Genomic DNA, 12,014 nt, shown 5'->3' with positions numbered 1-12,014 from the left:
TTGCTCGAGATATTCATTGTTCGAAATGTTTGTTATCCGAGCGCGATCTCGTCCGTCCGCGACGGATCTCTCGCGCTTCGCGGATATGAGAGCCAACGGTACTACCCTCGACGATATCGGCGCACAATTCGTCGATCATACGGCAGCGAAGTGTGCATATGGGTGCTGGAGGAGGGAGATGGAGCCGGATAAAAAAAAACAATGTATTGCTTACAGGACAGCATGTGCGACGGCGTAACACGAGAGGATTATAACATCAGTGCGTAATTCCGAGCACGCGCGCACGAGGAAGCGAAGAGAGAAGGGAAGAGATGGCTGTAGAGCGCGAGAAGAACAGAGAGCGACGAAGGGAGCCAAGCTGGAGGGAGGGGGGAGGGGAGAAGGTCGAAGGGGTGCAGGGGGTCGTAAGCGTCGGCGCACGCGATGCTCATTCTATCGGGTTGTTGTATGTATATGTTTTCCTTTCTCGTAGGCAGCATCCCCTTTCGCGGCCGCGCAAGCCCGAGGGGGTGCGTGCCTGTCAGCGCATATTATCGCCGCCCTCTTCGACCCTCGCCGGCAGAAACGCGCACACGTACACATGCAAGCACGGGGTCCACGCGGCGATGAGTATTGGAATATATAATAGCACGGTGCAAGTGCACCCGCCGCCGCCGCCGCCGCCACTCTTCGCGCCGCGCCCGTGGAAGGCCAACTGTCGCGTCTAATCGTAACTAGTTGTAAGTTAATCCCGCCGCACATACTGGTCGCCTTCTCGACTCTCGGCCGATCGGCGAATCGGCAGGCGCGTTATTTGCGAAAATCATACTCGTTCCTGAAAATCGCACTCGTGCGGCGTGCGTGGACTCGAGCGAACGGGGTTGACCGCGCCCGATCGCAGCCTCGCTCGCCGAGAACGGACTAGGATCGAAGAGGGTATAAAGTCGTAGGAAGCGAATTCCGCCAGACGACTTGATTAGGCGGGGAAAAATGTCTGGCCGAATGAGATGATTTCCCGGTGAGATACGAACACGACTTAGAAAATCCGCTTGAGGTTATCAGCAGTGTTGAGCAAAGGTACTTTTCCGTACTTAGGTATGGTACAAGTATTTTCAGTATTTGGGTACAGTTACAAGTACTCTGGAAAGAAGTACCGAGGTACAGGTACAAGTATTAGAAAACAAAATACCTAGGTACAGGTGCCTCAAATGTGCCTTAAATGTATCTAGGTACTGCAGGCACCTTTATTTATTAACGTAAAATTTCAAAATAAATAGTCATTTATGATTTCACATATTCGGACATAATATTTACGTACTATACATATTTTGTATGTACATACATAAATATTCTATGCGAATAAGTTTAACATATACAATAAAATGAAGTAACACTTATAAAGCTATTAATTAGTTTTATTCAAATAATTCATTTAACATTTATACATTATGTTTAAAAAAAACATCAAACATTCAAAATTGTCATCAAATTATTTCGTTGCGGCGTTAAAATTTGTTGCTCTGCACTAAATGCACGTTCAACAGGCGCGGAGCTCGGTAAAAGTGTATTATATTTTATATAAATTCTTTTTATAATTGGATATTTATCCAAAGTATGAAAGTCTTTTGATTTGTCAGATAAATATGTTAAGCACTGTTCTTTTATATCTAATGGTTTGGTAGCATCTGAAATTGTTGTGATATCAATATTATCAACATTCACATTTTTATCGTATAGAAAAGAGAAAGAAAGTGCCCTCCGCTTCTGATTCTGATGAAGACTTTTCCAGATTATTTACGTCTTTATAAGGAAAAGAATGTGCTTCTTCTAGCAGTACATTTTCACACAATTCTTTTGAATTTGGACAATCGGACATTGCGAGCCATTTTAATTTAAAATTTGGGATGGTAACAGTTGCTATGTGTGGTTATACAGAGGGCCTATTCCTTTTAGCTGCACTGCTGAACTAATGCAATAAGTTAAGGTGCTAATAAATGTCGAGCGCGCCTATTGAACGTGTACTTACTATTTAGTGCAGAAAAGTATTATCCAAAAACTAACTAAAATGTAACTAACAAGGAAGATTAGGGAACCCGGAAATTCAAAAAATTCTGAAACTTTGTGTGGAAGTAAAGTAGTTCATCCGTAATGAAAAACTATTTTTTGTTCGTGCGGAATTCCATTCTGATGAGGTAAATATAGGATGGAACCACCCCCTTTGAAAAAAGAAACCATTTTCATTTTTAGCGTATATCTTTTAAAATACGAGATATACGCAAAAATTGTTTATATGAAAGTTGTAATGTATTTCATACTCTTTTAGGATGTTTACTCAAATCTGGAAAAAAAATTCCCTGACTTTTCCCTGATTTTCCAGGCAATTTGTTAAAAATTCCAGGTCAAATAAAAGTATTTTTTTAACCATCCGCATGATTCATGGGGATTCATGGGCATTCTTTCAAGGAACAGTAAAATTTGAATTTACTGTAAAATTTGATTAAATTAGAGGGGTTGCTTGTAACTTTCATTTGAGGAAATATTTTTAGGATTTCCTTAAATGGAATTTGTAGGCCTTACCTCTCCAAATCAATCAAAGTTTACAGTAAATTCTAATTGTTACTGTTTCTCGAAAATCTACGAATCAAGCAGAGGGTTAAGTATCTTATAAATGAATATATATATATATATGTATATATTTATTGTGCAATTGTCCTTATATTTTCGATTTATAAAAGTTTAAACAAAACATAAAAATTTGTCGATACATAACAACGTAAATTACATTACCCAGCGAAAATATAATAAAAATTTACATTGCACTTTAATATTAAAGAAATTTTCGATTATTTTTTAAAAATTGCAATTTGTTCTTGAAGCGCTTCTGCTTCTTTTTGCGCACTTTCTAAAATTTGTATACGTTTCATTTCTAACTCCTTTGCTTCTAAATTCTTTTTTCTTCTTAAAGATCTTTCCTGTTCTATATTATTATAATATATGAAAATTTTAAAAAGAACAAATTCAAAAAATTTCCTGATTTCTAATAAAATTCCCTGACTTTTCCCTGATTTTCCAGGCATAAACAAATTCCCTGAGTTTTCCTTGATTTTCCAAGTTTTTCCAGGCAACACCCTGTCTTTGCAACTGTGTATCCAGGTTTTGCAAAATTGAAAAATTGCTGAAAAATCTCCTTCCCCTCCTCATTACTTTCAAAACTTTTTAAGTTGTCCTTACGTCAAAAATAAACAGCATCATGTATTAAATTCATCCATATATAACAATATAAAACAATAGAAGGAGATTACATTTTTTAATTATAATTACATGGAGTTATAGGCGCCGCGCTGTAAGTAGGCGCTTTTTAATTGCGCTGTACTTGATAACTGCGTCTTGTTATCGAGATGATATTTTCCCATATTGCAAGATGATAAGAATTTAATTTTAATGATATTGTAACGTATTACATAAGATATGAACAAGAGCAGAGATTAATTTGCTTATGTAAAAATAGTAACGTGTGTGCCAAGAGATAGAGATGCTGCGGATAAGGACATATCATTCTCTGTATGCTGATAAAAGTTTATCTTGCACGTGAGATAATACTCTTGATAGGATTTGAACGGGAACTCTTAAAAAAAATATATATTATTTCAATATTGTTTACTTATTTGTTCTACATGTAATATACTATATGAACACTAATAATCACACAGCACCAGATAATTCATACGTCCTGCTACAATTTTTGAAACAACGATGGAACGTAAATTAACGTTTAAGGATAGGTATGAAATAGCGTTGGAATGCTGAAGAACGTAAAATCCTTTTTAATTGTGAGGAGACTAGATGCAAAATGAAGTAAGAAAATTGCTGTCTCAGAAATCGGGAAGATAGCGCAAACTGTGAGCAGGCCTGTCATACATCATCCAAGTTGCAAAAGTTAATCAATATTAAATATTATGCATCAACAACTAAAGGTTACGAACCAATGATTCGATTTTCGTATCGCCTTGGAAGAGATATAGATAAAATCATTGGATGTATATTAATTTCAGATTATATACAAATTTTATTAAAGATATTTTTGACACTGTCATGGTGTTAGATCTTGCAATTGATCTCCAAATTAAAAATAATGTGTTGAAATTGCAATTATTGCCGCTTAATTATTTCTCGTCGCTCAGCTTTCATTTTATTCATTTTATTTAAATATACGTTGTTTAAAAATGGATACCGAGAAAATCTTCAGAGCACATCTTTTGAATTTTGTTCCAAAAGCTATTCGAACGTAACATAAAGAAATGAAGAAAATTAAGCACATACATGTTACTATGTTCTTATCCGCATCATTATCCGTATCTCTTGGCATACACAATACTATTTTTACATAAGCAAATTAATATCTGCTCTTTATTATATCTTATACAATACGTTGCAATGTCATTAGAATTAAGTTTTTCTTATCTTGCAGTATGGGAAAATATCAACTCGATAAGAAAACGCAGTTATCGAATATAGTAACATAATTCAAAAGCGCGACGCCTATAGTTCTATGTAATTATTTCTATCTCTAAAAAATGTAATCGCTTCCACTTTCTATTGTTATATATGGATGAATTTGATATACGATGACCAAGGAACAACTTAAAAACATTTTTAAAGTAATGAGGAAGGGGGAAGGAATTTCAAAAATTTTTCAATTTTGCAAAATCTGAATACACAGTTGCAAAAAGTATGAAATACACTACAACTTTCATATAAACCATTTTTGCATATGTTTCGTACTTTAAAAGATATATGCTAAAAATGGAAATGGTTTTCTTCTCTTCGAAGGGTGATTTCACCACCTCATACTGGAATCCCGCACAAACAAAAAATAGTTTTGCATTACGGATGAATTACTTTACTTCTACACAAAGCTTCAGAATTTTTTGAATTTCCGCGTTCCCTAACCTTCCTTGTAAATATAGGTACCGGTACACAAGAAATTGTACCTAGATATAGATAGCAGAGAAAAAAGAAGTACCTCGGTACAATATCAAGGTACATAAATTTGTACCTAGTTACAGTACCTAGGTACTGTACTTGTACTTACTTGTACTTAGGTACTGCACAATACTGGTTATCAGAATGCAGTCTACATCGTCAAGATTTCTTCTGATGGACTCGAAAAGAATTCTGGTATTTCCAGCCGAAATTTCGGAATTATGCATATTTCACCAGAAAATTCGTTCATCCAACCAGACATTTTCCCCGACGCGTGTACGTAATTCTCCCCGATGTTGTTGTTAACGACAGTTAACTGCGGAAACTTTTGCCGTAGCAAACTGCGAAAATTGCCAGCGTGTTCATTCAACGGAATGTGCGTACACCACGACTGGGTGAAACGCGGGCTGACGCTTCGCGTTACGTTTGAGGACGGCGTTTCTTGCGGCTCCCACCTTGCGGAGGACTCGTTTCCAGTTTCTGTTCCGGCCAACGTCTTCGTTTACACCCGCTCGAGGGGTGACGCGTGTATAAGAGGTCTCCGTGGGGTCTGTCGAAGCGAAAAATGCAATGTGCGAACACGAGCCGCTGGCGCGCGCACTTGGGGCTCGAATAAATTCGCTAATAAAATGCGGCGAAATGATCGCGTCGCGCGGATTAGAATCGCTCAACACACCTAACTGCTGCCGAGTCCGTCGCCGCGCCGGATTACACGGCGGACCTCCCCCTTAACCTACAACAACACGGCGACAGTTGGGACGAGGGGGACACACCGTGTGTCTTCGGGTGCAATAATTTTGGCTGGGTGAGTAGTCGGAGTCCTTTTGCTTTATCTCTTTTTCTCTCCGTCCCTCTTTCCTTCTCTCTCCCTCTACGCTCTCTCATTCGCCTCCTATACTCTTTTCTCCACTTCGTCTCCACGTTTCGTTCCACGCGGGATTACGCGCCCGTGAAAGTCACCGCGCGCGCCGGATCGCTTAATCCTTTAACCCGGGCGCCCAACTAAAGAATAAATCTTTCCAATGCTCGGGCGAGTGCTTGCTAACGTATTATCGGCGATCCGAAACACCGAATCATACTTTCGCACTCGCTTTCGCAATCGAGGCGCGCCGCGCAATCCCGACGACTTCAACCTCAAACGCTCGACTTTTCAACGCGACTTTATCCGCGAGGAATATTCGTGAAAATTTATATACGCCAGCTGAGAGGAATCTGTTGTCATGATTTACCCTTATCTGCGACAATCATGCTTTGCTACGAAGCTTGAAGCGTCGAGGACTTGGTTAGTGCGAGACGCGATTTTTACCGTATTGACTTCATCGAACACATCGAGCAATGCATCAATGATGAATACTCGACACGCAATATCCATCATCTTTAAAATAACAGCGAGAGAAATGAAATCTTGCCGAAATTCTAGAACATTTCAATTAGCTGAACGTTTAAACCGAGACGTTGTCTCTGTCCTCTGTCCTGTCGGCACGAGGGTAGCGAAGCGATTCGCGCGCCAACCAGGAAGATCCTGCGTCCCGATTTTCACGCAGGGGCTGCGTCCTCGTCGTCGTCGGCGAGGGTGCCCCGGCCGGAGCCCGAGATTGCGATCTATCATTGAATGTTTGCGGGGGGCTTCGGGCAAATATATCGAATTTATTTATTATCCCCTCGCTCCGCCCCCGCGTATACATCCGCGTTACGAGGCTGAGGCGATGGGAGGAAGGGAGAGGCGAGGAACGAGCGACCGCTCGCCCCGAAGGCCGCCATTAGCTAACCATATGATTATTTCATAGCGAGCTCGCGAGGGTGCATATCTTTACGCTTCTGGCCGCACCCCCGCCCGCACCCTTTCCTCTCCTATTCGCCCCATCGCTCTTGCCCATTCTATCCCCCCTCTCTCTCACTCTCTCTCTTTCTCTCTCGCTCTGCCTGCTCCTTGCTTGCTCGACCCAGTAGTGGCTTATGCGATTTGCGCGCTGCATCGCGCGAGTGCACTTACGGTGCGGGAAGAGGCTCGGGCTTCACGCAGAGGGTAATCGGATGGATGGCCCGTAATTTGTGTGTCGTGCCCGGATTACGAGAGCGCGGAAATACCGGGCGCGCACGGCTGTCCCGGTTTACGGTGTTGCGCGTAACTCCACGCGCCGTCTGGAGAACTCTCCGTAATGGTCAAAAATCTCTCTCTCTCTCCCCCTCCTCTCTCTCTCTCTCTCTCTCTCTCTCTCTCTCTCTCTCGATCATAACGTGACGAATAATCGTCGTGCGAGAGCGGGAGAGATATATTTCTCTTCGGTCGCATTTTCGAGGGTACGACCGGTCGTGTCCGCGGAATTGTCAAAAGTGTTTTTGAAAGTGCGGATAATATACGCGCCACGCGCACGTTTAAAGTCGCATTAGTACGCGCGATCGCGCGAGCGATAAAAGTACGTAACCCCGACAAACGAGGCGAAATAAAAATAAACGCACAACAATCTCCCCGCTGATTTGAACGAATAACGCGGGCACGCGCGCGCGCGCGTCTACCTGCGAATCGCCGCGATACATTTTTCGCGGGGTACATGCGAGCAGCGGCGTTCGAACAACGCTCTAGAATTAACGTCGTAAATCAAGATGCAATTTTGCGGTACACGCGCCGCTGGCAAGCGGCATATCGTAATACGCGCGGCGCGAGAGAGAGTTTGCAAATGGGCAAATATACAATCGTCACGCATTCATTACTCTGAACTAATGGAAAATCGCGCGAAAATACCGACGACGATATTAATACAAAATGGAAGAAGTATCATTCAGGAAATGTAAAAAAGATGGCTCGCGCGAATCGATTGTTAAATTGGCGTGCCGTTGAAACGTTTCAATTTTTGGAAAACCTGTGTACGATCGTCACGCTGCATTTACCGCAGCGTATCGAAATTTAAACGTGGCGCTCGCAAAACTTTCTAAAACGATTCATCCGGAAGAGAGTGACGTCCATCTTAAGAATAACACGGACTTTGCGTCTCCCAATGCGGCGCGAGGACGTTCGTGAGGGTATATTTTTCTTCTACGTCGGACAATTGCGCCTGGCCAGGAGAGCCATTTCGCTAGGAGAGCTATTTCGACAATAGGGCATGTTTGCCTAACGAAATGGCAGAAGTGTGTAAATGACAGCCGCGTATCATTGAGTTGGAAAAAAGTGAGAGGGAGGGAGAGAGAGAGAGAGAGAGAGAGAGGGAGGGGGGAGAGAGAGAGAGGGAGGGGGAGAGAGAGAGAGAGAGAGGGGGGAGAATGAGAAAGAGGCGCTGTAGAGGGGGAGAGGAGGGGACCACTCGGTGGCCAATCTTGCTCGGCTTTTCGACCCCCCATCATCGATCGTGCGTGTTGCACAAACAGATACAATTTGTCCATTAATGTAGAAAAAAAGGCGAGTCTGTGAACGCGATTGAAAAATGCGCGCGAAAAATTGACGGCGACAATGCTGTCGCGATGTTAGGATCACCGCCGAAATTGATCTGCCGAGCGCGCAATTTTCGTCATGACTCGTCTGGAATGGATATCGCGGTGATAAGAATCGCACTGACCGAGAGACGTCACTTGCTCGCGTGACTCTGATGCGGGGCGATATATTCGCATTACCCCCCTCCCCCTTCCCTGCAGTGCCTCTATTACTCTCGCGCTCTCCGGAACGAAGTTGAATAAAATGGATCGCTTTTTCCGCCGAGGACCGTAACCGGCAACGACGGCAACGACACTGACACTAAAAAACGGCAGCGCGCCGCTATTACCGGGCCGGGCCGGGCCGAAACTGAAATTTCGCAAGCGCGCCCGCGAAATTTCAACCCCGCGCGCCGGGCTCAACGAGCTTGTATTAAAAGCCGATGAGGGGCCACCACGCCGTGCGCCACGCGAAATAAAGTCTGAAACAAGATCAAATGGCCGTGGTCTTCGTCGAATTGGTAATGTATTATAATCCCGGGCTCTAACATCCAGCAACTCAGGATATTGCTACTTCGGATTCGTTGATGCGTAATGCATTCACGCCGGGATTTCGGTGGCGCGAGGGATGAAGCGCACTACGGTACTCTCTATACGTATATAGCGAGAGAGTCCTGGTACAGGGATGGCGGTGGGATGGAAAGGGGGCGCAGAGGGACGGGAGGGAAGAGTGAGCGTAGGGTGAAGGGTGCTACTCTCTGTACGACTTGACCGAGCATAGCGACAATGTCGAGCGTACCGTAAATTTGTTCAAACGACGCGCGAATGAGAGAGCGCGAATATAAAGCAAGCGCGCCGATCTCGAATGGGATTCGATGTCGTTGTTTTATTTCGACGGGATCGCGTCATTTTTTTTTTTTGCGCCGACAAGAAGCTACGTAAGAGAGCTGTTGGAGGAGATGGCGGAGAGCGTGGTGATATCGGATGCGGGGCGAGCAGCGCGAAATCAGAAAAATTGCGAGAAACAGCGGGCGATAAGAGAGATCGAGACGAGTTGTTACGAATTGTTGTTACGAAAGCCTTCGATCCCGTTGCGCTTGTAATTTTGAGAATATATTCTTTACGTCCGTTTTCTTTACGCGAGATGGAGATATCGGTGTGACGGCGATATGCGCAGCCGGCGATTTAAAAAATGGAGAAAAAAAGGAAAATATTACGATTGTTTGCGCAAAACTGCTAAAAATGTCGCGCGTCGGGCTCCATTATTAGCGGCGGTGTAAAATCTACGCGTCGGTTTCTGTAAACCTGAATTTTTTAATAACCGATTTCAGCCCTGTTGACTGGAGACCATTTGCCGATATTCAATATGTTATGAATACGCCCGGCGAAATGTATTCGTGGCGCGCTTCGACGGAGTGCGCCGTTTGCACGTGTTTATACGCGGAGTAGAATTTCTAAAAATAATTTATGTTTACCTACAGAAATCCAATATTTCCGAGGAAGGGATAGGTGCACGCGGCGCGCTCAAAATGGCAGCTCCTCCCGGTGTGCAGTCGCGTCTCTAGCATATTTACATAAAAATACGCTCTCATAGAAAAATGTATCGGCTATCCTCGACGGGGAACGAGGAACGGCGAGCAGGATACGGAAAAAGGCATCTCTGTGCGCACTGAAAATGTCGGATGCTGAAGTAATCAACTCGGTTGTCGCGTTACGTGCACGTTCTCGTCGGCCGCTCGTTCGTATGCAACGAGCGACGATGATGATGTTAATAGCGAGCTGAATAACAAAATGATTTATAAAGTGAACCGCGATGGTAGTCCGCGCTTAAACGACACCTTCTTGGCGAGATACAACACTGAGAAAAATATCTGAAATTTCGTTATCCGATCAAATATCCGATGTATTTAATCGGATATTTGATCGGATAACAAAATTAACAATCGGATATTTCTGATATTTTTCTCCGTGAAGAATAACAAAAAAAAAAAAGAGGAAGAACGTGTACTTCTTCCTTGCCTCTTCCGAATGAAATGTTGCCCTGCGATCGATATTTCGATCTGTCGAGGACGTTATGCTATTTTTCAGGATGTTTCCGCGAAATATTGACGACAGGAGGAGAACTTTATCGGAACGTTACTTTCGGGAGCGCACGATATATTTCGCCGTGTCAAAGTCAACACCGGATTTCTTCTTGCGTCGTTTAAAGCTAGCCCTGCTGTGCGGGCGCACGCCTCTGTGTGTGTGTGTGTGTGTGTGTGTGTGTGTGTGTGCGCGCGAGGGCGAGTACACAGTGGATAATAGACAACGTTGAAGCTTGCCACTTAGCAGAATGGGAACAAGAACAGCCGCTCTGCCTATTTCTCTACTACTTGCGCCCCTATCCCGCCTGATCAAATACTCCGCTTCAATCCCGCGGTTCCCATTACTATTGCCGCTCTTGTCATTGCTGTCGTTGACAGCACTATTATTGCTAGAGATCCCTCTCGTCAAGGTTGGAGGCGCGTTGCGTACAATTTGAACAATTTTCAAGCTAACAAAACTCGAACTGGCCGTCTCGTGCCGAGTGAATTCTCGTCCCGAGGACGCGTTCCCGACTCCCTGCGCTTCGCTCCAGCCGAAATTCACAGAAATCGTGATTTGTTTCGATCGTAAAACAGCAGCTCTCCGAATCGCTCCGAATTGAGAGAAGAGAAAGAGTTCAGTTCTCCTGAACCGGCTGTATTCTCCGGCTATGAAACTACTCTCTGGGGCTGTTTCTCAACTGTCGTTAGAATTATAGTCATTTTCAGTGCCGACATTTGTTTTCGTTCTAACAAGAAAGTAACGTGCGCTTGGCGACTGGCATACAAGATTATTATCATTAACGTTACAGCGCAGCAGCGCTCACGATAGAAATGATCTTCCCAGCTATAATTAATTCCCTGTGCGACTATAGTCACACACGCCAAACACGTTTTTTTCTCAGTGTACTTTGTCGTTTCATTTGCGTCACGTAGACGTAGGCGTGATCGGCGTCGGCCGTGGAATTTAACGTGCCGAAGGTCGCATCAGGAGATGCGTTCTTTGGCCGGAGCCTAAGGCAGAGGCGAAGGCTACGAAAATGAATCACTGATCGACACCGGGCCGTGCCAGCTGATGCCTCGAGTACATCTGCCGGCTAATTTGACGCTGAAACGCCAAACTAACGTTTACCTCCGAGTTATTATGGCGCAACGCCGTGTGAAACAGTCCGGATCCCCCCCCCCCCCGTGCAAATGATCATGAAACGACCACTCGCGATGCAGAACACAACGCCACGATGCAAATCCTAATTCGGGCGTATATAGCAATTACGGCGTGAAACTCGAAGACGCAGAGTGTGTCGGAATTGCGGAACAAACCGCGTACGGGATGAACGTGCGAGCTCACTTTTGAAGCGCGATGAATAGCAACGAGAGCGAGATGCAGTGTACATGTATTTGCAGCAAATTTGAGAGATGAATTTACATCGCTCACAAGAGAGAAGAGCAGAGAGAAAGAGGAAGAAAGGAGGAGGAAGTGAGAATGAGAGAGAGAGAGAGAGAGAGAGAGAGAGAGAGAGAGAGAGAGAGAGAGAGAGAGAGTGAGTGAGTGAGTGAGTGGTGAAAAAATCGTTAATTATTTGA

The 12,014-nt window shown here is 44.1% G+C and overlaps 1 protein-coding gene across 4 annotated transcripts in view; it reads right to left on the bottom strand.

The window, feature by feature from the left end:
- ssp3 (short spindle 3) overlaps positions 1-12,014 on the bottom strand; it is a 52,648-nt gene that overhangs the window by 15,163 nt on the left and 25,471 nt on the right. The window lies entirely within an intron of this gene.

This window comes from Harpegnathos saltator, unplaced genomic scaffold (assembly GCF_003227715.2).
Source record: "Harpegnathos saltator strain DR-91 unplaced genomic scaffold, Hsal_v8.6 scaffold275, whole genome shotgun sequence".
Taxonomy (NCBI): Eukaryota; Metazoa; Arthropoda; class Insecta; order Hymenoptera; family Formicidae; genus Harpegnathos; species Harpegnathos saltator.
This window is presented reverse-complemented; position numbering and strand designations above follow the sequence as displayed.